The 25584-nt window shown below is 39.9% G+C and overlaps 1 long non-coding RNA gene across 1 annotated transcript in view; it reads left to right on the top strand.

Annotated features, from left to right (window-relative positions):
* Positions 1 to 19741, top strand: part of LOC103219523 (uncharacterized) — an 83068-nt gene extending 63327 nt beyond the window's left edge. The window contains exon 3 of the long non-coding RNA XR_012094766.1: positions 16858 to 19741. This is a non-coding gene — a long non-coding RNA (uncharacterized lncRNA). The remainder of the gene's footprint in view (positions 1 to 16857) is intronic.
* Positions 19742 to 25584: the final 5843 nt, after the last annotated feature.

Here is a 25584-nt window from a genome sequence, read left to right as displayed (position 1 = left end):
CAGGCTTTTAGTTGTAGACCTTTCCACTGAAATAGTCTACCCAAATGAGAAGGAAACAGAAAAGTACTTCTGGTAATATGACAAAACAGGGGTCTGTAACACCCGCAAAAGATCACACTAGCTCCCCAGCAATGGATCCAAACCAAGAAGAATTCTCTGAATTGCCAGATAAAGAATGCAGAAGGTTGATTATTAAGCTACTCAAGGAAGCACCAGAGAAAGGTGAAAAGCAATGTAAAGAAACTTTTAAAAAAATCAGGATGTAGATGGAAAATTGTCCAGAGAAATAGATACCATAAAGAAAATACAATCACAACTTCTGGAAATAAAAAATCACACTTAGAGAAATACAAAATGCACCCAAAGCTTTCAACAAAGACTACACCAAGTAGAAGAAAGAATTTCAGAGCTCAAAGACAAGGCTTTCAAATTAACCCAGTCAAGAATTTTTTAAAAAATAAACAAAGCCTCCAAAAAATTGGGATTATGTTAAATGGCCAAACCTAAGAATAATTGGTGTTTCTGAGGAAGAAGAGAAATCTAAACGTTTGGAAAACTTATTTGAGGGAATGATTGAGGAAAATTTCCCTGACTTTACTAGAGATCTGGACATCCACACACAAGAAGCTCAAAGAACAACTGGGAAATCCGTCACAAAAAGATCATCACCTAGGCACATCGTCATCAGGTTATTTAAAGTCAAGACAAGGGAAAGAATCTTAAGAGCTGTGGATATAAGCATCAGATTACCTACAAAGGAAAACCTATCATATTAACAGCAGATTTCTCAGCAGAAACCCTGCAAGCCAGAAGGGATTGGGATTCCATCTTTAGCCTCCTGAAACAAAATAACTGTCAGCTAAGAATTCTGTACCCAGCAAAAGTAACCTGCATATCACAGAGGTTAGGATAATGGTGAATAGGAGGCAGGACCAAACTGCAGCTCCCACTTGGAGAGACAGAGCGCTATGTGGAGAATCACATCATGAACTTTTGCTCCAAGAACTACTGCAGGAACATACCAGGAAAGCCGAGAGAATCCACACAGTCTTGAAGGGAGCAGGTTGCTCCTACAGTCCTGGGAGACAACCCAAAAGCTGTGAGTGCCCAAAGTGTGAAAGGAGGATCATCTGCTCCCAAACATACACCCTCGGTGGGGAACCCGAAGGTCCAGATCATGGGAGAAGGATTTGACCTTACCTGGAGCCGAGACAATTTTAGAGAGCCAAGTGAAATACAGGGGTAGAAGAAGCAGAATAGAATAGAAGTAGAATACAGGAGTAGAAGTCTCTAGGGACTGTGGGCTCTCACAGTCCCCAGGGAAGCCATTTCTGACTTTGTCTCACAGAGGTCCTTGGGGAGGGCTGCCAGAGGAACTGGGAAAAGACCACAGAGAGAGGGAAACTTCCAGCTGAACTGTGTAACAATTTCAACTGAATGCAAAATTTCCTGGACATGACTTGGAGGAGAGGATGAATCTGGAGTGCAGACACAGCACAGGAGCTACAGCAGGCAACAAATGTGAAACCTGAAAGCCCTGCTCGCTTTCACAGCCAGAAGGTTGGCAGCCAGGGGCAAGTTCTCAGCCCTACTCACCTGCTGCTTGAAAACAAACCCGGTGATGTTGGGGAGGGGGTATGGTGGGAGAGAGACTGGCATTTTGGGCTGCACAGCAGCTGGATGAGGACTATAACTGTCGGCTTTTCCTTACTGGCGACGTGCATGACATAGCAGAGGCAGTCATAATCCCCCTGAGAATATAACTTCATTGGCCTGAGAACCATACCCCCACTCCCCAATCCCCTACAGCAGCCACAGCAAGCCCCACCCAAGGAGAGTCTGAGCTCAGACACACCTAACCCTCCCCCTACCTGATGGTCTTTCTCTACCTGCCCTGGTAGCCAAAAACAAAGAGCTCCCTTGGGAACTCTAGGGCACTGCTCACTGCCTGATCATCCCTATACTACCGCAGCTGATGCTCTCTTGATCCTCCACCTCCTGGCAGGAGGCCAAACAGCACAAAACTAGTGCAATAAACAAAACTACAACTAAGGACCTTACAGAGTTCATTTTACTCCCCTCCCACCTCCACCAGAGCAAGTGCTGCTATCCACAACTAAGAGACCTGAAGATGGTTCACATCACAGGACTCTGTGTAGACACCCCCCAGTACCAGCCTGGAGCCAGGTAGCTCTACTGGGTGGCTAGATCCAGAAGAGATATAAAAATCACTACAGTTTGGCTCTCAGAAAACCCCATCCCTAGGGAAATTGGGGGAGCACTACATCAAGGGAGTATCCAATGGGACAAAAGGATCTGAACAGTGTCCTTTGAGCCCCAGGTCTTCCCTTTGACATAGTCTACCTTAATAAGAAGGAACCAGAAAAACAATTATGGTAATATGACAAAATAAGGTTCTTTAACACCCCCAAAAGAACAACCCTTGCTCACCAGCAGTGGATCTAAGCCAAGATGAAATCTCTGAATTGCCAATAAGAGAATTCAGAAGATCAATTATTAAGCTAATCAAGGAGGTACCAGAGATAGGTGAAGTCCAATTTAATGAAATTTTTAAAAATGATACAAGATACAAAGGAAAAAATCTTCAGTGAAATAGATAGCTTAAATAAAAAACAATAGCAGCTTCTGGAAATAAAGGACATGCTTATAGAAATGCAAAATGCACTGAAAAGTCTCAGCAATTGAATCAAGCAAGCAGAAGAAAGAACTTCAGAGCTTAAATGACAAGGTTTTTGAATTAACCCAATCCAACAAAGACAAAGAAAAAAGAATAAAAAATGAACAAAGCCTCCAAGAAGTTTGGGATTATGTTAAATGACCAAACCTAAGAATAATTAGTATTCCTGAGGAAGAAGAGAAATCTAAAAGTTTGGAAAACATATTTAAGGGAATAATCAAAGAAAACTTCCACAGCATTGCTAAAAATCTAGACATCCAAATACAAGAAGCTCAAACGACACCCGAGAAATTTATCACAAAAAGATCATCACCTAGACACGTAGTCATCAGGTTACCTAAAGTCAAAATGAGGAAAGAATCTTAAGAGATGTGAGGCAAAAGCACTAGGTAACCTATAAAGGAAAACCTATTACATTAATAGCAGACTTCTCAGCAGAAACCCTACAAGCTAGAATGGATTGGGGCCCTATATTCAGCCTCCTTAAACAAAAGAATTATCAGCCAAGAATTTTGTATCCAGTGAAACTAAGCTTCGTAAGTGAAAGAAAGATTTCAGACAAACAAATGCTGAGACAATTTGCCACTACCAAGCCAGCACTACAAGAATTGCTAAAAGGAGCTCTAAATCATGAAACAAATCCTTAAAATACATCAAAATAGAACCTCCTTAAAGCGTAAATCTAACAGGATCTGTAAAACAAAAGCACAATAAAATTTTAAAAACCCAAAGCATTCAGGCAACAAATAGCATGATTAATAAAATAGTACTTCACATCTCAATACTAATGCTGAATGTAAGTGGCCTAAATGCTCCACTTAAAGGATACGGAATGGCAGAATAGATAAGAATTCACCAACCAAGTATCTGCTTTCTTCAAGAGATTCACCTAACACATAAGGACTCACATAAACTTAAAGTAAAGGGGTGGAAAAAGACATTCCATGCAAATGGACATGAAAAGGGAGCAGGAATAGCTATTCTTGTATCAGACAAAAAAACACTTTAAAGTGACAGCAGTTGAAAAAGATGAAGAGGGACATTATATAATATCCCAACAGGAAAATATCACAATCCTAAATATATATGCACCTAATACTGGAGCTCCCAAATTTATAAAATTACTACTAGACCTAAAAAATGAGATAGACAGCAACACAAGAATAATGGGGGACTTCAGTACTCCACTGACAGCACTAGACAGGTCATCAAGAGAAAAAGTCAACAAAGAAACAATAGATTTAAACTATACCTTAGAACAAATGAACTTAATGGATATTTACAGAACATTCTACCCAATAAATGCAGAATATACATTCTTTTTATCAGCACATGGAACATTCTCTAAGATAGACCATATGATAGACCACAAAACAAGTTTCAATAAATTTTTAAAAATTGAAATTATATCAAGTACTCTCTCAGATCACAGTGGAATAAAACTGTAAATTGATTTCTAAAGGAACCCTCAAAACTACACAAATACATGGAAATTAAATAACCTAGTCCTTAATGATCATCAAAAAGTCTGAAAGAGCACATATAGACAATCTAGGGTCACACCTCATGGAACTAGAGAAACAAGAACAAACCAAACCCAAACCCAGCAGAAGAAAAGAAATAACAAAAATCAGAGCAGAACTAAATGAAATTGAAACAAAAAAGAAAACAAAAGATAAATGGAACAAAAAGCTGATTCTTTGAAAAGATAAATAAAATTAATAGACCATTAGCGAGATTAACCAAAAAAAAGAGAGAAGACATTAGTAAGCTCAATTAGAAATCAAATGGGAGATATTACAACTGATACCACAGAATTACCAAAAAAAAAAAAAAAAAAAAATTCAAGGCTACTATGAACACCTTTATACCTATAAACTAGAAAACCTAGAGAAGATGGATAAATTCCTGGAAATATACAAACTTCCTAGATTAAACCAGGAAAAAAATAGAAATGCTGAACAGACTAATAACAAGCAGAGAGATTGAAATGATAATAAGACAATTGCCAACAACAACAACAAATGGCCAGGACCAGATGATTTCACAGCTGAATTCTATCAGACATTCAAAGAAGAATTGATACCTATCCTATTGATGCTATTCCACAAGAGAGAAGAAAAGAGAATCCTCCCTAAAACATTCTATGAAGCCAGTATCACCCTAATACCAAAGCCAAGAAAGGACATAGCAAAAAAGAAAACTACAGACCAATATCCCTGACAAATGTGATACAATAATCCTTAACAAAATGTTAGCTAACCAAATCCAACAGCATATCAAAAAAATAATCTACCATGATCAAGTGGGTTTCATACCAGGGATGCTTTAACATGTGCAAGTCAATAAATGTGATACACCACATAAATAGCATTAAAAACAAAAATTACATGATCACGTCAATAGATGCAGAAAAAGCATTTGTCAAAATCGTCATTGCATTATAATTAAAATCCTCAGCAAAATCAGCATAGAAGGAACATACCTTAATGCAATAAAAGCCATCTATGACAAACACACAGCCAACATAATCCTGAATGGGGGAAAAGTTGAAAGCATTCCCCCTGAGAACTGGAACCAGACAAGGATGCCCACTCTCACCACTTCTATTCATCATAATACTGGAAATCACAGCCAGAGCAATCAGACAAGAGAAAGAAATAAAGGACATCCAAATCAGTAAAGAGGAAGTCAAATTGTCGCTGTTTGCTGATGATATGATAGTGTACCTAGAAAAGCCTAAAGACTCCTCCAGAAAGCTCCTAGAACCGAGAAATGGATTCAGCAAAGTTTCAGGATACAAAATTAAGGTAATCAAATCAGTAGCTTTGCTGGGTATACACCAACAGTGACCAAGCTGAGAATCAAATCAAGAACTCAATCCCTTTTACAATAGCTGCAAATATACCTAACCAAGGAATATACCTAACTAAGGATGTGAAAAATCTCTACAAGGAAAACCACAAAACACTGCTGAAAAAAATCATAGATGAAACAAACAAATGGAAACACATCCCATGTTTGTGGACAGGTAGAATCAATATTGTGAAAACAATCATACTGCCAAAAGCAATCTAGAGATACTGGCAAAAGCAATCTGGAGTTTCAATGCATTTCCCATAAAAATACCACCATCTCATCACAGAACTAGAAAAAACAATCCTAAAATTCATATGAAACAAAGAAAGAGTCAGCATAGCCAAAGAAACACGAAGCAAAGAGAACAAATCTGGAAGCATCACATTACACAACTCCAAACTGCACTATAAGGCCACAGTCACCAAAATAGCATGGTACTGGTATAAAAATAGGCACCTAGGCCAATGAAACAGAATAGAGAACCCAGAAATAAAGCCAAGTACTTAAAGCCATCTGATCTTTGACAAAGCAAACAAAAACATAAAGTGGAGAAAGGACACTCTAGTCAGCAAATGTTGCTGAGATAATTGGCAAGTCACATGTAGAAGAATGAAACTGGATACTCATCTCTCACCTTACACAAAAATCAACTTAGATGGATCAAATATTTAAATCTAAGACCTGAAACCATAAAAATTCTAGAATACGACATCAAAAAATTCCTTCTAGACATTGGCTTAGGCAAAGGCTTCATAATCAAGAACCTAAGAGCAAATGCCACAAAACCAAAGATAAATAGATGGGACTTAAATAGACTAAAGAGCTTCTGCGCAACAAAAGAATCGGCCGAGTAAACAGACAACCCACAGAGTGGGAGAAATTATTCACAAATTATGCACCCAACAAAGGACTAATATCCAGAATCTACAAGGAACTCAAACAAATTAGCAAGAAAAAAAACAAACAATCCCATCAAAAAGTGGGCTGAGGACATGAATAGACAATTCTCAAAAGAAGATATACAAATGGCCAACAAACATATGAAAAAAATGCTCAACATCACTAATGATCAGGGAAATGCAAATCAAAATCACAATGTGATACCATCTTACTCCTGCAAGAATGGCCATAATCAAAATATCAAAAAATAATAGATGTTGGCAGGGATGTGGTGAAAAGAGAACACATTTACATTGCTGGTGGGAATGTAAACTAGTACAACAACTATGGAAAACAGTATGGAGATTCCTTAAAGAACTAAAAGTAGAACTAACATTTGATCCAGCAATCCCACTACTTGGTATTTACTCAAAGGAAAATAAGTCATTGTACAAAAAAAGATACCTGCACATACATGTTTATAGCAGCACAATTCACAATTGCAAAAATTTGAAACCAGCCCAAATGCCCATCAATCAACAAGTGGATAAAAATAAATGTGACAAATATATATCATGGAATACTATTCAGACTTAAAAAGGAATGAAATAATGCCATTTGCAGCACTTGTATTGGAGTTGGAGCCCATTTATTCTAAGTGAAGTAACTTAGGAATGGAAAACCAAATATTGTATGTTCTCACTTATAAGTGGGAGCTAAATTACGAGGACACAAAGGCGTAAGAATGATATAATGGACTTTGGGGACTCATGGGGAAGGGTGGGAAGGGGTGAGAGATAGAAGACTACCTATTGAGTACAACGTACACTGCTCAGGTGATGAGTGCAACAAAATCTCGGAAATTACCACTAAAAAGCTTATCCACGTAACCAAAACCTACCTGTTTCCCAAAAGGTATTGAAATAGAATAAATAAATAAATACAATTTTTAAAAATTAAATAGAAATAGACATTTTTCCTAAGAAGATATACAAATGGCCTGTAAGTACATTAAAGAGTACTTGACATTATTAGTCATCAGGGTATTGCAAATCAAAACTACAATGAGATACCACTTCATACCCACTAGGATGGCTATAATTAAAAAGCTTTTTTTTTTTTTTTTTTTGAGACAGAGTCTTGCTCTGTCACCCAAACTGGAGTGCAATGCTACAATCTCAGCTCACTGCAACTTCTGCCTCCCAGGTTCAAGCATTTCTCCTGCCTCAGCTTCCAGAATAGCAGGGGTTACAGGCACCCACCACCACACCTAATTTTTTGTATTTTTAGTAGAAACAGGGCTTTGCAATGTTTGCCAGGCTGGTCTCGAACTCCTGAGCTCAAGTGATCCACCTGCCTCAGCTTCCCAAAGTGCTGGGATTACAGGCATGAGCCACTGTGCCCAGCCTTAAAAAGGCGTTTTTAAATAGTGTGGGTGAAATTAAAACCCTAATACTCTGCTAATGGGAATAGAACATCTTACATTCGTTTTGGAAAACAGTCTGGCAGCTTCTAAAAAGGTCACAAATAGAGTTACCATGGTACCTAGCAATTGGACACCTAGGTGTATATCCAAGAAAAATACAAACATATGTTTACTCAATCACTTGTACATGAATGTTCATAGCGGCTTTATTGATAATAGCCAAACAGCGCAAACAACCAAAGTGTCCATGAACTGATGAAGGAATGAATAAAATGTGGCATATCTGTACAATGGAATACGATTTGGCCATAAAGAGAAATAAAGTACTATATGTGCTAAAACATGAATGAACCTTGAAAACATTATGTTAAGAAAAACAGGCCGGGCGCCGGTGGCTCACGCCTGTAATCCCTGCACTTTGGGAGGCCGAGGCGGGTGGATCACGAGGTCAGGAGATCGAGACCATCCTGGCTAACACGGTGAAACCCCGTCTCTACTAAAATACAAAAAATTAGCCGGGCACGGTGGCGGGCACCTGTAGTCCCAGCTACTCGGGAGGCTGAGGCAGGAGAATGGCACGAACCCGGGAGCGGAGCTTGCAGTGAGCCGAGATGGTGCCACTGCACTCCAGCCTGGGCGACAGAGTGAAGACTCTGCCTCAAAAAAAAAAAAAAAAAAAAAAAAAAGAAAAACAAGCCAATCACAAAAGACCACATGTTGTATGATTTTATTTATATAAAATATCCAAATTAGGTAAATCTATAGAGACAAAAAGTCATTTGATGGTTGCCTATGGCTAGGAGACTTGTGGAAAAATGGAGAGAGACTGTGAATTGTATGGGTTTTTTGTTTGTTTGGTTAATTGGTTTCTGGAGGTAATGAAAATGATCTAAAATTTATTATGATGATGGTTGTACATCATTCTATATGTTAAAAATATTTGACTTCTCTACTTTAAATAGGTGAACTGTATAAATAAAGCCATTAAAGCTCAGCAAAGCTGTTATATATAAAAATTAAAGATAATTGGAAGATGTTTAATAAAATATGTGCACTTCTGTTTTAAGTTATTAAAATGTCCTAGAAACTAGCTCACAACTCCCCGGGCTTCTCACAAGCTCTGGGCTTCTCTGGAAAAATGGTTCGGTGCAGTGAAGACTATTTTTAACCTTAAGTAATTAGAAGGAGAGCTAAAATCAGAATGTGGCCCAGTGAGATACATCTCATGCCAGTTAGAATGGCGATCATTTAAAAGTCAGGAAACAATAGATGCTGAAGAGGATATGGAGAAATAGGAATGCTTTTACACTGTTGGTGGGAGTGTAAATTAGTTCAACCATTGTGGAAGACAGTGTGACGATTCCTCAAGGATCTAGAACCCGAAATACCAATTGACCCAGCAATCCCATTGCTGGGTATATACCCAAAGGATTATAAATCATTCTACTATAAAGACACATGCACACACATGTTTATTGCAGCACTCTTCACAATAGCAAAGACTTGGAACCAACCCAAATGCCGATCAATGATAGACTGGATAAAGAAAATGTGGCTGTAATGTATTCCATATACACCATGGAATACTATACAGCCAAAAAAAGGATGAGTTGATGTTCTTTGCAGGGACATGGATGAATTTGGAAACCATCATTCTCAGCAAACTAACACAGGAACAGGAAACCAAACACTGCATGTTCTCACTCGTAAGTGGGAGTTGAACAATGAGAACACATGGACACAGGGAGGGGAACACCACACACCAGGGTCTGTTGGGGTGGGGGGCTAGAGGAAGGATAGCATTAGGAGAAATAATGCAGGTGACGGGTTGATGGGTGTAGCAAACCACATGGCACGTGTATAGTTATGTAACAAACCTGCATGTTCAGCGCATGTATCCCAGAACTTAAAGTATAATTAAAATAAAAAAAAAATCAAAATGTGGTCAAACTTGTCTTCATTCTCTCACTCCTGGTGAAATGGGGACTGGCTCAGACTTGGCCACTGAGAGTGACCAAATGAATGAGCACTGAATTTTAGGGCAAGAGGGAACTTTACAATTACCTAAGGAATGCCACATGAAAAAGTTTTATTTTTGTGAGGGTTTCCCCTAAAGCAGGCCTTGATACACAGTTTTGGATTCAGGTAGTTTACTTGGGTGTTTGTCTCAGGAAACACAAGTGGAGAAATGGAGAAAGTAAGACGCAGAAAGGAGAAAAGCCAATAAAAGGTGCAATAAAAATTGAACTACTAAATACAGGCTATTGGAGCTCAGTTCTGCTGAAGATGCTCCAAAAAAGCGTGTAAAGTATACTTCAAAATTACCCCACATGAGTACAGGGAGACTGAGGCTTGTATCCACCAGTTTTCGTCTCCCACTGGCTGGAGACTACTCCTGAAGGTATTAATTCTACACTTCTGGGCTGTGTCTGCTTGCTGTAGAACATGCTTCTGCTGAAAAAAAAATCCTCAGGCTTAGAAAAAGAGAGATGGTTGAGGGAGAAGCTGCTAGCTTCTGGTACTGACACCATAGCTGCAAATGATCTAGGTGAGTATGAGAATGTGGTATGAGGAGACATTATCTATTACAATGTCTATGGTTAAATAACATAAATAGAAATGAAATCACCACCATTTTCCTGGTTCAGAAGGGAATTTCCAACTGGCCGTACCTGCCCCACCTTGATCTGAAGGCACGTTTCCTCTTGTTATCATCCTCCCCTCAAAAGGCAGCCAAATCTCTTTTTGTTCTGAGTGACTTGTGAGTGTCTAGGACCTTTACATCAGCAGCTTGTCTACAGGGGATGGTCCATCTAGAACAGGTGAGAGGTTTTGGCAGAATCTCATGGGCAGTGATAAACATCACTTCCATCCAGACTCTCAAAGTTCCATGGATTAGTTGCTGGCAGTTTTCAGGTCACCCACATAGAAGAGGGACACATTAGTTTGGTGCAGAGCTTTCTTACAGCTTCTCAGTTCATGAAAGATTTCCTACAGCTTCTCAACACATGAAAGGTTTCTTTTTCCTCATGTCAGTCCTCAGCTCTCCCTCTTTTTCCCTTACTCTGAGTCTTAGTTACTGAGATAACTCATTTTTCTCACTGGAATCTGAGCTTCTCTGTATCATTGACCAATTCGTGAGTGGTAAAACAGTTTAATAACGTAGATTAATACTTGAATATATAAATTTCACCTCTCAAGATTAGGAAATGTCAGGTTAAAGTCTAGCAGATTTCCTTAGTATAGGACTTCTCAGAGCCTCTCTTATTGTTATGAGCCTCAGCTGTCCTCAAAGCAGTGGTTAAAGTTCACAGTATTTTCCAAATCTATTTGACCATAGAAGAGTTTCTCAAAGAGCACCTTGTGAACCTAATGTTCTATGGAACACACTTGGAGAAATAGCGGTGTATCACACTCCATCCATTTTACTGATGGAAAAATTGGGGTCCATAGAAGTGAAGTGTCTTGCTTAAGTCATGCTGTAAGTTATTGATGGAGCCAGAATTTGAAGCCAGGTCTCCTGTCTCTTAGGTGTTCTTTGCTCAGTAGAAGAAAAATGGTCATGGGTTTACCTTGTGATAAGTAGCTTGTGAATTATTCTTTCTCCATTGTTGATGCATTTGAGGAGTGTCATCCTCCTTCTATATCAAAACCAGATGAATGAAAATGTTTACAACCATTCCAGTGATCAACTGTCAGATAGTAGAAGGAGATAAATAAAGACAAGAGATAAAAAGGAGTTAAAACCTAGACATGCTGGGTGTGACAAAGGTGGTTTGCTGTTTAGCAAAACTTCCTGCTCCCTCCCTCATGTGGGTAGGTAGGGATGTAACTGTGCATCTAAATATGGCCATGTGGCAAGTTCTCATTAATGGAGGTGTAGGTGGGGTTTTAAGTAGTAAAGATACTTTCTCCACTTTCTTGCCCCTCTATCATCTAAATGCTGAGAACTCAGGCCCTAGGGAATGGCAAAGCATGCCACAGAAGGAAGCCTCTTATCTAAACCCAAATGTGGAAGAAAGCCTCTGACTGACCAGAGAAGACTCTTACATGAGCAAGAAATATGCTTCTATTGTGTCAACCACTGAGTTTTGGCTTTGATACAACAGTTCACATTGCCCTAGTTAATGTACTGGGAGGTGGAAGGAAATATGGGGCAAAAGAAGAGATGAGAGATGTCAAAAAGTATGGATTGATGGGTCAAAAATTCGGGGACACAGCCATGTCATCTGAACCAGAAAAGAACCCGGAACAAACCAAATCAGTCCTTTTGCTCGAGGACTGAGGGGACCAGCAGACACAGCATCCTTCACACCATGCCCTCCTTCACCCTACCTTCATTCAATTGCTAAACCTGCCTCGTTCTGCTAAGTGTTCAGGTAGTATCTACTTCTCTCCATTCTCACTGGCAGAACCTGGGTGGTCATCTTCATCTGTTGGCTGGATTATTCCAATACTCTGTAACTAGTCCTATGTTCTGTTAGCCACCCCTTTTCGCCCTCACAGATCCATTCTCCATGCTGTGGCTAGAATCATCTTCATAATATACAACTGGGATTATGACCCACCCCTTAGGCCCTGGCTTGAACCCTTCAATTAATTCTCAGTGTGATTACCATGACGTTCAAAACCCTATGTGGCCCTGCATGATATGGCCTCTGTTTCAGCTGTCACCTCTCCAGTCCTTAGACTCTATGTTTCAGCCACTGTGAACTTCTTTTGGCTCCCTGAGTGGGTCACATTTCTCTTGCCTCTTACCCATTGCATAAGACACTCCCACTTCCCAAACGTCCTTCCCCTTCTCTCCTCTCCATGTCCCTTCCTACCAACAGTTTGACTCCCACTCAACCTAGCTGTCACCTTTTCTGGGAAGATTTCTCCGACATACTCAGACTGAATTAACTTCTTATTTTCTATCTGTCCTTAGTACCCTGTTCATGCCCCTATCGAAGCACTTTCATACTCTACTTAATTTTCTGTCAGTATCTTCTGGTAGACTGATGCTTGAGGGCAGAAACACCTCAGTCACCATTAAATCTGAGCACTTCATGGATGTTTGGTACAGAGAAGGCGTTCAGTACTTTTTTTGCTTGTTTTTTAGCTGGGTGGATGGGTGGGACAAATACCTATTTGATACAAGCCAAAGAAAAGGTCGTGCATTGGCAATAAGCAATGTTGGTTAACCATTAGTGAAAATAGAAGCACATTTTTTCATACATTTATTTATATAATCTGATCCATAAATATATTTTAACATATGATTTTCCAAAGTTGCTGTGTTTGACTCTTTTAAAGAATTTGACTGATTTGCTTAATTATTTATTTCTTTGTTTGTTAATATGTGAGTAGACAAGCCAGCACATCTTTCTCACTCCCTACAAGCCAGGACTGGAAGAAACCTGGTTGCTGGCTCAGGAGGAAGGAACCACGCACCGGGTTAAGACTTTAGCTCTGGAATCAGAGCTGTCTGAGTTTAGTCCTGCCATATGATTTACCAGCCATGTGACCTCAGGTGATGAATTAATATCTCTGAAGTCCTTATCAGAGTGCCTAGTACATATTAAGAATGCAACAGTGGTTAGCAATAATCATCAATGTTATATTCTCCACAAAAATTAACTTTTATCATTATCCGTCCTTAATATTGTTGTTAAACTGTGACTAACGCATCCCGGGGGTGGGGGGTTGTACACTGTGTGCAGGAAAAGTAACCAGAAAGATCAACCCTATGAGATCATCAGGAAAGACCTAATGCTTCTCACTGGACAGACAAGAAAACCCACACTCAGCAGGGTTAGGAGACCTGCTCCAAGTCACGTAGCTAGTAAGGGCAGAGCTGAGTCAAACCAGAACTTCTGATTCCAAAGCCAGCTCTCTTTCCACTACACTGCATGGCCTCTGGGTGTTAGCATTTCCAGGTCCCACCTACTTCCAAATATCTAAGGTCAAACAGGACTTTGGATTCCAGATATGCACACTAAGACTGCCTGTTCCCTTCTCTCCATTCACAGGTATGTGGCACTGTGGGCCCATGGGGCATTCTGCCCAGGCTGCAGAGCTCTCGAATGTGCTTCCCTTCCCCAAGCTGTCTTCTCTGTCAAGGGCACAGACTGGTTCCCATAGAGACCGAAGTACCCTTTCACAGAGTTGCTTCTGCGTCTCTCCCTGGGACTGGGCTGGGATTGCTATCTACCTCTTGCACTTTAGAAGTCCAGAGAACCTAAGACTTTTATGCTTTGTAGACACATGCCACAAAAACTGAGCACACTTACCAACTGAACAAACATCAGAATGTGCCAAATCTCTAAAGTCCAATTCTTAGTGCAAACTGCCAAAGCAGATAACACAGTACTCAGAAGGTCATAAATTGTCCAAGCTCGATAGGACCTGAGGCCTCTTCTAGTCTGAACTATTTATTTTGCAGAGGAGGAAATATGGGCATAGAAATGGGTAGGAACAAATGTCCAGGGTTTGGTGATAGTGGTTGTGGGGTGTCTCCTGGGTCCCATTCCATCATCCTTCTTATCACATCCATATACATCTTCCTGGAGACTCATCATAATTGGATACCCCTTACAGAGACCAGCTGCCTGAGACATAGACACCTGCTCAGGACGCTGGCTATCACTATGGGGACCTGTTTTGACACAGGCCTTTGTTAGTGACTGGGAACACCTCCTAAAAATGAGATGGTCTGAAGGGGTCCCAGTACTTGGGGACTGTGTGTAATAGGAGCCTTAAGAGAGGCTTCTAGACTATCCCTTGATTGTCTGTATGATATTTTGTGAGACTGTAAACCTACCTCACTATTAATTTTAGCAAAATAAAATTAAAAAGCAAACAACCAAATGAAAAGAGATGTCATATAGAAAAGAAGTATGGACAATTCTAGAGATGGTTCAAGAATAGTGTTCATCACTGGTGCTCCAGTACACAGAGAAATGTGCTGGAGAGGTTCATTAGGATTCTTGAGTCAAGCCAAAGGCTAGAATCAGGCTTGTGGTTTCAGGCATCCAGTAGCAGAGGTTAGCTCTAGAGTGGGGTTGGAAATAAATAGTACCCCAGGTACCTACCCTACCCTTAGCTTAGTGCCTCCCAGTAGGTGGAAGGGAAATCTTAAGGGACCAAGATGGGTTGATCAATTCCAGGAAGCTTTGATGTTTTCAAAATCACATAGGATATTGAAGTCTTAGAACCTCCCAGGGGGTTCCTGAACCAGAATTTGCTTCAGTCAGACAGATAGGGAACACATCTAGTGTCCTGTGTTCTCCACAGTTTCTCATCTTCTGAACCTCTACTTCCAGTCCTAAATCAGAGATAGGCAACCCCCTGCAGTATGGTGATGCCACATGCCAGAGGGCTAAAGGAGGTCTCTCTATTGCACAGGACCATTCACAGGCAATGGAGTGAATCTGAAGGGGATCTGAAGGGGAAAATTGCCTTTTGAGCATACTAAATTCCATCCCATTTAAGGCAGGAGACAGTGTTTCTTTATTCTTAAGCTTCCATTATCCTCCTTGGTACCCAGTGCATGGAAGAGACTGAATAAACATCTGACGATGACTAGGTAAATGAATGAATGAAAGAATAAAGTGAGTATTTGAGTTAGTTAGAGAAAGAGTGAACTATATAGGCTAGAGAATGAACTGCCAAAAAGAACCCACAAGGGAATTGCAAAATCTCGATAATACACACATAAATGTTCATGAATTCTATGATGGAGAAAGAAGTTCATCTGTTTAAATAATTCCTATCAATACTGTATTTCCTCTTATGTTTCTTGAACTCTTTAAAACAAGAAACTTTTAACTAATTTTGTTCTCTGAACATTTAAAATAACTTTTTGGTGTTATTTCTTTCATTTTTTCTAGCTAGTGAAGTATGTATTCCAATGAACTGTTTTTCACTTAGCCTCACTCGGTGTCTTTGTCTGTAGTCACCACTTGGCCTTTTCACCACTATATGTGTTAACACCCTGGTAGGAAAGAGATAAATGGAAGCAAAATAGCAAAGTGGTGAAGAGGAGGGTTCTAGAGGCAGACAACCCTGCAGTCCTGAGTCCTGAGTCCACTGTTTAACAGAGTGACTTTGCTTAGCCTGTAGATTATAATGGAACTTGCCTGTAAGTATGATTATGAGTAGTCCTGGAAGGATAATACATTGCATTGTGTTAATCACACCGTGAATGATCAATGAATTTTAGTCACTGGTATCATTATATTGTATTGCTATACTACTGTATTACATTAAATCATATTGTATTATATCAATCATATCATCTAGTATATATCAGTAGCATATTGATTGTGGTGTTGTAAAACCAGTGTCTATGGATGTGTTGAACAAAGCCACATCCTCTATAGAGTCCTCCTCCAATCACCTCCTTAACTTTCTTCCCCAGATTGAGACCACCCCTTATTTCTCGCTTATGTAAATTCTGAAAGTAGTACCCAGTGGTCTTCAGGGAGAGAAATCTTGTTTATTCTCTGAAACAACATTCAGCTATACCCGTGGCTGGCTTTCCCTACATGTGTCCCCCTCCCTCTCATTCAGGAGAGGCCATTTGAGTTCAGAGTCCTGATGTGAGGCTTGCGTTTGAGGAAGGAAAACCACTTCAAATCTCATTTGTTGACCTGACTTTCACCCTTCCCCTCCAGCATTCCAAACTCCCACTCACATCAACAAGCTAGAATTTTAAACTTGGTTGGAACTGTAAAAGCTTGAGGTTATTAGAGCTCAAGGATAGGGCAGGAGCTGAGTCTGACAGCTTGTTTTACTCTCCGCACTGAGGCAATCAAGGCCAAGGCAGTGTCAGGGAAAGGCCAGGTTTTCTTGTAGCCTTGGGCTGTTGGCCTTATGCTAGGGAAGGGAGGTGAAGCCGAAGATTTGGCATCAAATCAGAAAAAATAAGATACATTGATTCACTCAACTCTGTGCTTAACCCTGTGGCAAACACATTGGCTAACTTCTCTGCTCTTCTTTTCACCTTCTTTAGGTTATCCAGGTTTTTAGGTGGTAGCAACATGTTCAAGGAAGATGCAACCCCTTCCTCCAGCCTGAGAGAATAAAGCATCTTTGGCTTATGCCAACCATGGCAATCCCATTCCCCTTTTCTCATGATTGATTTGGGAATGGGCAAGTGACCCAGTCCTGACCAATGAGACCAAAGAAACAGTCTATTGGTCAGCTTATCTCAGAAGATTTTTGTTTCCTGCTATAAACAGTAAGTTTCTTCCTGCCTGACTTAAATGCAGTTGTGTGCAAACATGTTACTTGGAGCTACAACAACGATTCTGTGACCATGAGGCAATAAGCCAAGAACAAAGGACAGAATAGCGAAAAGACAGAGTATTGAATTTTTTTATGATATCATTGAACTGCTGGACCAATGTGGAGCCATCTACTTTTAGTCTTTCATGATTTGTGAGATGATTAAAATTTTCTTTCGTTTTAGCCATTATTTCTTTTCTGTTACTCAAAACTGAAGACATCCTACATAATACAAACACTATCCAACATGGGTTGTAATGTATCTATTTTCAGATCTGTGTGTTCTATCTTATTGATTTTTGTATTCTTAGCACTGACTATAAGCCTGCTACTTAGTAAGACTTCAATAAATGACTGTTTAAAAAGGTCTTAGATGATTAAAAAAAAATTCTGAAGTTGCTGAAATATGAAGACCAGGAACCAATTTCAGGTTCTATAAATTTCTAGCTTCCTTTGCTTCTGGAGTATTCTTCATTTCTGTCTGATTCTACCTTTACTAAAATGAATGAATGATTGAGGACTATGAAAAATGGCTGGTATAGTGGCTACAGCTGAGAAGTATCTCTTGGAGATTCGCAGAAATTCCATCAGCCACATTCAGACCTAACTCTCTGATGATCAGTGTTTCTGAACTCAAACCAGTATACATAATCAGTGGACTATTTAAAGTGGTATTGGCCTAGAATATCTAGGACACATGTTTTATGCATTCAGTAAGCATTTGTTTAATGTCTCTTATCTACCAGGCACATTATTATGCATTGGGCATATAGAGATGACCAACCGCACGGCCTCATTCCTTGAAAAGCTTACAGTAATCAAACAGGGTTAATAGCATAAAGAGACGTAATTACAAGTCTTACGCCTCTTAGCATAGTATGGTACTACCACTGAGTTAATTAAGATAACAAAATTCCTAGATATGTATCTTTGATGAAATGGTTTCCATAAAAACTTTCCAAGCTTGGTCTTCGCCAGCTGAGTTCATTTTGGAAGGTGACTTTCTGCTCTCATCACCTAAGGTCCTTAGCATGTACCCTGTGTTCTCCAGAGGCACCCCTTGCCCAGAGTGTTCCCTCTGTATGGTTCCCCCAGAACACCTATTTCAAAGGAAAAGAAGTTTGATCATTCAGTAAAGATTTGGGGGCCACTTTTCTACGTGGGAGGATTACGAGTAGTGCCTTGCTCCCCTGTGAATTAGTAAATATAAAGAAAATATAAATTAACCCCGTTTCTGGCTGGACACGGTGGCTCATGCCTGTAATCCCAGCACTTTGGGAAGCCGACGTGGGTGGATCACTTGAGGTCAGGAGTTTGAGACCAGCCTGGCCAACATGGCAAAACCCTGTCTCTACTAAAACATAAAAATTAGCCAGGTGTGGTGGCACACATCTTTAGTCCCAGCTACTCAGGGGGCTGAGGCACAAGAATTGCTTGAGCCTGGGAGGCAGGGGTTGCAGTGAGCTGAGATTGTGCCATTGCACTCCAGTCTGGGTGACACAGCAAGACTGTCTCGAAAAAAATAAAATAAAATAAAATAAAATAAAATAAAATAAAATAAAAAAATAAGTTAGACTCTATTCTTCTTAGTTAACCATGACTTCTGAAGGAGGTCAGAGCTCTTGTGCTCTGCATCTCTGGTCCATCAGTCTCAAGGCCACCTTTCAGGTCCACATGAAATATAAGTGCACAAAGGCACCAGACTTAGCATTATTAGTTTCTCCACTGGTCTGATTTTTGTAGAAATTGTCAGGAACTGATTTTCTGCCCTTTCTTCCTAACAGACAGGCCTTCCTGCCCTCCCTGACACAGCTCTTCCCTGTCTCCTACTCTCTCGTCATCAAGCTTTTAGAGATGCCCTGGCCTTCTGCTAGTTGCCCCAGCTGTATTTTTTCTTCTTGGGAATGCATTGATTCCAGAGCCTGACTGGGAATAAATCTCAGTGCCTCCATTTAGCAGTTATGGGATTCAAGTTACTCTTACTCCCAGTGCCTCAGTTTCTGCACCTGTAAAATGGAGATTTACTACCTTTCCTTCCAGCATTACCAATATTGTTTGGCTCTGTGTCCCCACCCAAATCCCATCTCGAAAATTAATCCCTATAGACCCCACGTGTTGCAGGTCCTGGTGGGAGGTGATTAGATCTTGGGGGCGGCTTTCCCCATGCTGTTCTCGTGATAGTGGGTAAGTTCTCATGAGAGCTGATGGTTTTATAAGTGTTTGACAGTTTCTCCTTCACGCGCTCTCTCTTCTGTCTCCTGCCACCACGTAAGACGTGCCTGCTTCTCCTTCCCTCAAGATTGTAAGTCTCCTGAGGCCTCCTCAGCCATGAAGAACTGTGAGTCAATTAAACCTCTTTCCTTTATAAATTACCTATTCTTGGGTGTTTCTTTGTAGCAGTGTGAAAACAGACTAATGTAATTACCATGATGGGCTTTCAGTTGATGAACTTGCATCACTAACTCCTCAACCCGCAGCTGACTTCCTACTGTAATTATTCACCATGCAGACATTTGTTTGTGGAGCTACAAGCATAACCATCATGGTATTTAAGATTCATTCTGTATCTGGATTTATGCACTTCATGAAAAATCATCAAACTGTCCTTATTATTGGTGTCTTTTTTCTGTATATATGTTATGCTTCAATAAAATATTTACTTAAAATTGTTTTAGGTATGTCAAACTCACTACACCAGACAGGGCTTACTTTCTCACTCTGTTGTCTTTATCCCTGTAAATTAAAGGATTACACATACATCTGTACTTATTTTAGAAAAATAACTATGAGCAGCAAAATTTAATAATTAAAAATCATCCATTCCCATTCCCAGCACACAGAGACAATCATCACTAATATTTTAGAAGATGCATATCATATCTAACAACAAAGAAGAAATAATGTTAATAAGGTTTTATAACCTTTTGATATAATCTGCCTATAAATTCCAGAATATTATTTTTAAAGGCTGCATTATGTTCAATTCAATGGGTGTAGCACAATTATTTAACCAATCCCTACCGTTAGAGATATAGATGGTTCTGTATTTAGCAATGCTGCCATGAACAGCTTTGGAGCGAAATCATTGCATTGCATTGGAGTTTCACTCCACTCAAATTTCAGTTATTCACACCCCTCTTTCCAGACTCCTTTAGGCTTCTTGGTCTTGAGGGAATTCAGAATCGCTTTATTAGGCACTACATCTTCTGGACTTTTCTTCTGAAAGATTTATGTTCCACTGAAACAAATAATGGGCTTGATAGAGCCATTTTCAAAGATATGACGGGAAGGAACAGAGGCACTTTGGATCACAAAACCCATTTGCTGGAGTAAGTGGGCACAGGGGACCTGAGGATCTCAGACCTCTGCCTTGCTGAAGGCTGATGCAGCTTAGGAGCCCTGTGGCACCTTACAGTGGTATTTGCTTCCTGAGTGTTATTTGCAGTGTTTCTACGGTGCTAATGACTGCAAATTGCTAATGGCTGTGAAAAGCTAATTGTTGTGCAAGGTGTTTCTCTCTGTCCCAATTGCCAGGGGAGTGCACAGTCATGGTTAAACAGAGACTCATTAGCACCTCTGACATAGTCCTCCTGGGGAATCCTCAAAGCAGCCTGGAAAATAACCAAGTCTCCACCATCCAGAGCCAGGAGGCTTTGTGCCCGGCCCGCAACAAAAAAAAAACAAGGGAGGCAAAGATCTAGGAAGCACCACCTAGAAGGAAACAAAGGAAGCAGGAGTGGTGTGTGATGTGCTTCAGCTGGTGAACCAAAGAAGTAGAAAGGACATGGTCTTTGTAGGCAAGTTTCCTAAAATAATACCAATGCAGTGGCTAGGAAGTGCCAGACACTATGCTCAGTGCTTCACGGCCTTTTCTCTTTGAATCACACCCACTTTTCAGAGGAGTACACTGAGGCTCAGAGAATGAATAATTCCGCTACCTCCCACCCCCCTGCACACACACACACACACACACACACACTAGGAGAGAAAGAATTTGACCGCTAAACTTAATTCATTATGTTCCCTAAATACCTCATGAAAGTTGGGCTGTTTAAAAAACACTAGCAACAAGCCCACATTGGCAGATGAATGTTATTTTTCTCCTGTATTCCTGTAAGTAAGGTGCAATGTCTCTGCTTCCACTGATGTCCTGTATTCTAAGCTATCCACTTTAAAAAATCTATTTGCTTGACTATATATTTTTTCCCTGTCCTTTGACTTGAGTTTAACAATTCACCTGATAAGGCAAACTTAGGCATAATAATGTTTGTTTGAATTCATAGTGTGACAATTTTTACAAACTCTTTTTTTTTTATGGACTCGTTAGAATTTTTCAGCTAGAGGTATGAGTTTCAGAACTGCCTACTCCTTCCACCGCCCCCCAAGTTCTTTAAATGTGTCTTGTAACCTGTGCCTTCCCTCCTCCCAGGCACTAAAACCATTTGTTGCTTTGTGCAACACACAGAGTTGTGTTTCCCACTCCACAAAACTTTTTCAAAAAGAGATTGAATCAACAACAATAGAAATGGATGGAGTAGGTATGTCTGGAATTGCCATAAGACTGTTTGCTCGAGTTCATCCTGCACACTCTTTGAAAGACAAAGTAGAGGGGCCATTCCCAAAGGAGTGGCAGTCTGCTAACACAGCACAGAGGAAAGAAACACTGGAAAGCAAAACACTGCCATTTACAGTTGCAGGAAAGTTGCCTGGGCAACACAGAGACTCAGGGGATGAAGAACTGGCCTCACCTGCCATCTTTCCCATCCTTTTTCCTGCCTCATTAGTTTAACAGAGATAGCAGGTGTCTGTATTGACTTGACTATTAACAGGGCAAAGAATTAGCATTAAAGTTAATGTTAAACTCTCAACCAACTCAATTGATTCAACAATGAGATTTGGCGTGGTCAAAGAAATTTAACAACAAAGGAGTTTACATTATTTCCAGCTCCCCAGGAAGTGAGATGTGCTGCTTACAGCTGATGAACTATTCCTGACAATTATTCTAAATGGATGATTTAGTGTAGTAAGAGAAGTTGATGCAAATGATGTCATCTGAAAGTTAAGAGAGAAAGCAAAGGGGCAAGATCCTGAGTTGGTAAGAAAATGGTCCCTCCAGGGAGTCAATCCCATTTGGTGCTTTCAGATCTCAGTTCAGGATGGGTTACTTCAACTCAGGTTGAGCACAAAAGAGCCCCTGCCATTCCTGTTGGTCACCATGCACCAGAGCAAAATGAGGACAGCCTATTTCCAGTGTTGCTGAGCTGACAGTTGCCAATAGCTGTCACCCCCTGGTTGAAAAGACAGGACCACGATGTGAGAAGGCCCCTCCCTTGCTTGCATGTGGGAAATGCAAGGTCTTCCTCCAGCAGCTGAGCTCATGGTCAGAATAGAAGCAACCATTAGAAAAAGACTTCAGTAAGCTGGATGTCTCTTTGTGGTTTCTTCTTGCTGGGAGTTTGGAACAAGGCCAAAGACATTCATAATTCCTGGAAGAACATCCCCCTCCTGCTGTGTAAATGAGAACCATTTAGGAGAGAAACAATGGTAATCTCCTCCCCTAAATCTGTTCTCATCCTGAATTTCTTTCTTTCTTTTTTTTTTTTTTTTTTTGTGAAAGGCTCTACTTACCAGCATTTGCCTAAGCCAGAAACTCAGCACTCACTCAATATCTCCTTTCCCTTCACCACAGTAATTCAATTTCCAAATCTGGTAGTTCATACCTCTTTAATATTCCTTGCATTTTCTCTTCTCCCTTCTCACTTGTTCTTCCCTGGTTCAGGATGTTATCTTTTCTTGCTTGAATTAGTCTCCACAATAGTCATCCAAAGGTCTCTCAGCTCCTAGGCTTGTCAACCTTTATGCCACAGCATGATTTTTTTAACCCAAATCTGATCAGTAAACAGTCAGTTTACTGTTGAAAATATTTGAGAATTCTCCAAAGCTTTAATGATGCAGTTCAGTCTTCAGCTTAGCATAAGCAAAATGTGAAGAGTAGACATTTTACCCATCTTATTTTGGTAGAGTGTAGAAGCTCTTGAACCACAGGTAATGTCTAGTACTATTTTCTTGTGGAGGTCAGAGAACAGAGAAGGGCTACTCAGGTGCTGGCTATGTGGTTAAACATAAGAATTACATGTGATAGACATATGAATTATGGTACTATGAAGCCAAAGCTTGGGTGAGAAGTTCCTCTCCAGAAGAGTTATATTATAAACTGAATGTTTATGTTCTGCCAACATTTATATATTGAAATCTTTATGCCCAAGGTGATATTAGGAGGTGAGATCTTTGGGACGTAATTATGTCATGAGGGTGTAGTTCTCATGAATGGGATCAGTGCCTTTATAGAAGGGACCTTAGAGAGCTCTCTCACTGTCTTTCTACCACATGAAGTTACAATGAGAAGCCGACTATTTGCAACCCAGAAGAGGGACGTCCCCTGAACTTGACTATGCTGGCACCCCAATCCTGAACTTGCAGCCTTAAGAACTGGGAGAACTTAATTTTATTGTTTATAAGCCACCCAGTCTATGCTGTGTTAAAACAGCTTGAACTAAGACAAGTTGAAATAAGATATAGGATGACCAGTTAAACTTGAATTTCAGAAAAACAATGAATAATAATTCAGATAAACAATGAATAATGTTTTTGTAGATTAAATATGTTCCATGTAATCTTTGTTTATCTGAAGTTCGAAATAACTGGGTATCTGTTTTTTTATTTGCTAAATATGGTAACCTTATACCATAGCATTGGGTGTAGGGTGGAAGACAATTGTGAGGGGAACTTTCAAGAAAATCTGTAAGGGAAATCTAAAGTCCAATATAAGGAAAAGGATTGCCAGCTAAATACAGCAGATAGATGCAGGTGAATGTCAACTCCATCCAGAAAATCTCCAAAATAATAGGTAATAAAAAGCATACATTATGAAGGAAAGGGAACAGAACATGACAGTAGATGAAAGATTCCAAAAAAAATTGGAGATACAATGTAATACATATGTGGCAACCTACTTAGCATAAGGGAGAAAGACTGAAGAGGAGACAAGCTGATTAAGCTGCAAAAACACAGAAAGTCTCAGAGACAAGGGGCACTGGGGTCCTTAGAAGTCATTGAGGTGGGGAGTGATTAGTCGAAAATCTATTAAGAAGAGGGTGGTGCCTGATGCCTTCCCTACATCATGCTTAGAGGAGGTGAGAAGTTTACTTGGAATATGAGCCTGAGAGCTCCCAGAGTTAAGCACATGAGGCAAAGGAGATAACGGAATACTGTGCTAAAAAACATAGTAATTAAATAAAAGCCTACATTGTGAGTGGTGAGATCCCCACTTCTGTTCCTATCCTGCTGGGTTTTCAGTTTGCTGACATCCTGACTTAACAGAAAACCTACTGATATTTACAAGCAATTCGCCAGGAAAATTATTAGGTTTCTAACTAATCAAACTATCCCTGTCCAATGTACATAGATCATCCATTCAGCTTCCTAGGGACAGATTCTTAGCCAAGAAGAGATAGCCAGGGATGGCTAATATTTAAGGAAAACTTTTCTAAAATGAGAGACCCCCAAACTAAACAAGCAGAAAAAGGCAAAAGGTACTTGGAAGAAAGAAAAGGCCTATAAGAAAATTTCAAAAAATATGATTACTATTCTTGGAGAATAACATAACATTTTACATCAATGAAACAATAATGGGATGCTATTTTTAAAATACATTCAAAGCAAGAAAAACAAATAGAGAATTAAAATAGAGAAATAAAACACTGAGTAAATAATTAAAAGAAAAAGTTAAACCTCAGAAAGTAGAACAAATGATTAAAGAGATAATAGCAGGAAGAATGTAAAATTAGATGTGTAGTGCAGAAGATCAAACATCTATTTAATAATATTCCAGAAAGAGAAAAGAGAAAATAGAGGATAAAATTATTAAATAAGAGTATGTATCTCCAGTTTGAAAGGTCCCACTAAGTGCTTAAAACTGTGAATTTAAAATTAACAGCATACCTGTGTGAATGTACTTAATGCCATTGAACTGTACACTTACAACTGATTAAGATGGTAAATTATGTTATCTGTATTTTACCATAATGAAAACAACAACAACAAAAAAACACCAAGGTCATTGACACCAGCGACACACAGAGGATCCCCAAAACTTTGGGGATCAATTAGGAAGACTCACATAAAATATCAAGAACCAGAAATAGCATTTGACTTCAGTCGCAGTGAAAGTTATTAGGTTGGTACAAAAGTCATTGTGGCTTTTACCATTACTTTTAGTGGTAAAAACCGCAGTGACTTTTGCACCAAACTAATAGAAATAATTGGGCAATGCCTTCAGAATTTTGAGGGAAGGCCAGGCGCGGTGGCTCACGTCTGTAATTCCGGCACTTTGGGAGACTACTTGAGGTTGACTACTTGAGGCTGAGAGTTCAAGACCAGCCTGGCCAACATG

This window comes from Chlorocebus sabaeus, chromosome 12 (assembly GCF_047675955.1).
Source record: "Chlorocebus sabaeus isolate Y175 chromosome 12, mChlSab1.0.hap1, whole genome shotgun sequence".
NCBI classification, from domain to species: Eukaryota; Metazoa; Chordata; class Mammalia; order Primates; family Cercopithecidae; genus Chlorocebus; species Chlorocebus sabaeus.
This window is presented reverse-complemented; position numbering and strand designations above follow the sequence as displayed.